We start from the raw sequence: 2,954 nt of genomic DNA, 5'->3' as shown, positions 1-2,954 counted from the left end.
ATCACCTCAAATTATGACTAACTTTTCAGAAGGTTTAGAATAAAATATTTTATATGCAAAAAAAACACCCACGGTTGCTGTTTTCTTTCAATCTCCATGTTAGTAAAGACAGAACATGTAACACACCAGCGTGGTACATTTATGTTTTTAGTTAGTTAAAGTTAAAGTTAGTTAGTCAGTTAAAGAAAATATTATTTGAGATCCGAGGGAAAAGATTTACCGATATCATACTTTAGCTACAACTGCAATACTTTGTATGTTTTGGTGTTTCAGTAGAGTTTTAGCTACAGAAGTTAGTAACATTGTCCTTCTCAAAACAAAAGAATGAAAACACATCTGAACAGTTTCTCTGAACATTGTACACAACCTTCACAATACTATACTCGACTTGTTTTGCACTATATTGCATTCCTTCATTGTAGTGTTTTTAGTCATTTGTCTTTTTTTCATGAACAATTATGCAGCACTTCACAGATCAACAACCTGCTCTGTTCTGTGCAGCTCAGTCATAAAAGATACAGCGGTGTTATAACCATGAACAAGATGACAGTCACCGGTTTGATAATGGATCGAGACAAAGTGATCTGAGTCACAAAATGTTCCAACAAGCACAACATGGGCCGAGGAGGCTGCTCACTGACACCCTCACTTATATTTGTACATCATACCTCACGTTAAGATCCCTCTCTGTGCTGTTTCTACAGTGGGAACATTGTCTTACAGTTCGTCCTCTTTTTTTCTTTTGTACAAATTACAGAAATAAAACACGCAATCTGCAACAGAAAGACACATTTCACTCTGATCAAGGTCTGTTACGGTTTTCCTTAATGCAAACTGGCGGGTTACTTAATGACTCTAAAGATAGAGAGTGACAATGCACGTCACCTCTCTGCCTCTCAACAGACAGACGGGACCATAACCGCATCCTCACTGAGACACTGAGAGGATACGACCCACGACTCCGTGCCCTTCAAATGGGAGCCAGCATGATTCACCGCTGCTGATTGTAGACTGGCTTTATATAGACGCACAAAAAGATTTCGAGATTCAAGCTCTTTGTTTTGGTAGGAGAGGGGATTTCTGCGTGTTTAAACACGCAGAATCTATAGACTCATGGTGCTTGGCAAATCACAAATATACGGGTATTAATTTCATTGGATGGAAACAATCTGAACAGGGAGGCGCCTACATGAGCTATAACTGTCTGAGTGAAGCCATGGAGTCACTCAATGCACTCAAACTACTGCTTGATTGCAAAGAGAGAGTATTTTGTTTCCTGCAGGCAGCAAACCTCAGAACCAGCTCAGTCGGATATTGGTTGGTTCATTAGCAATTCTGTCTGCAGTGACATCAGAGAAAAACGGTGACTCAGCCACCAACCGGTGCCGTCTGGGGCTTGAGAGGTACATGGTGAGAGTGGCGTTTACCTCACACATTGAGAGGAAGCTGGCACTGTGTGTGGGCGGGATGTGTGTATGTGTGTCAATGTAACAGGTCCTCTGCAGATTGTCCAATCCAGCAGTATTATTCAGATTATAATTGCCCTCATAATGTCTCTTCCTTTTTCTGAGCTTCAGTTACTTTGGACCTATTTGGAGTGCTGCTACCGAGCTGCCGTGTACACAAAACACACCATTGATTAGTGAGAGAGTATTGGTTTTGTAAATGCTCTCCGCATTGTGAGACGTCCATTGTTACACCCATTTACTGGCTTGTTAGCATGTGGAACCCAGCTAGGTCTATTAACGACCTCAGCTGAATAGGACTTTTGTCACGGTAGAAACATGAAAAGGATGGGCATGCGGGGCTCTTGGAAAATTCACTCAATACTCACCGGTATCTGTCTTGTCTTGACAATAAAGCTTTAGAGGGATGGTACAACATGCACTTCTGCACTTTCTCACTGACACTTTGATTGGAAGAGTGATACCACTCAATGGCAATTATCTTAGCTGAGTTTAAACAGTGAGAGCAGGGTGAGACAGCAAGCCTGTCTCCATCCAATGTTGCAAGACCATGCAATGCAAGAAGATCTGTAAACTGCACGAGCAGTTCCTCGTGCTAAATCCTCACATCAGTTTTCAGCCTGGCTTTGTTCAGTCTTTGTATGTATTGTATAATGTGAAGACAAGTGCCCATTCATTAATTTCTGGACAATATTTCATGCCAATCCATTTGTTCTAGTGTGGACAAAAGTTGTCTTTTATTGTTTGTTTATTCTGTGCACTGGAAAAAAATCAATTTGTGGTCTTTTGTGTAACTATATATTGGCTCAGTCCCAGAGGCAGAGACTTCCAGGAGTAATTACCTTTCGGTTTCCAAGGGCCGAAACCGATCGAATAGTGAAAATAAAGATGTACCATGAGGTCAACGATGTGAAGGAGAAACTGCCATAGGGAATTATGGGATGTATTTTTCCATCATTAAGCACATAGGAGATAAGAAAGGAAGCATTGAAGCACCTTAACTAAGCATTAAGGTAATTTGACCAGCTCTTATCGCGTCTGCCTTTCACATGTAGCTTCACATGGAGGTCATTTCATGCCACAAAAACAACTATTCAACCAGAGCCCCAGTGTTCATTATTGCTTTTACATTTCTATTTAAATATAGATGAGTGCTAATAGGTGATCTTAGTGTCGGTCGTCATTTTTCTTTCTCTTTTTCTTTGGACAGAGCCAGGTTACTTGTTTCTCCCTCCTCCTGATGTTTATGCCTTCTAGCTTCAGCTTCACACTCAATGCACAGACACACGAGTGGTATTGATCTTCTCACTCTTGGCAAGAAAGCAAAGAAGCACATCGCACAAACTGTTCCTTTTAAAAAGAATCAATGAAATTATTTTCAGAGATTAGATTAACTAATATTAGTTAAATTTTACTGTGAAGAAGGAGCTACAGTCCAAATCAGTTGATGTCGCAAGTTGGATATTCAGCTCTGCTTCTTTTAAAACA

Source organism: Clinocottus analis, unplaced genomic scaffold (genome assembly GCF_023055335.1).
Source record: "Clinocottus analis isolate CAN_PGR_092001 unplaced genomic scaffold, fCliAna1.0.p SCAF_15, whole genome shotgun sequence".
NCBI lineage: Eukaryota > Metazoa > Chordata > Actinopteri > Perciformes > Cottidae > Clinocottus > Clinocottus analis.
Note: the sequence above shows the minus strand (reverse complement) of the source record.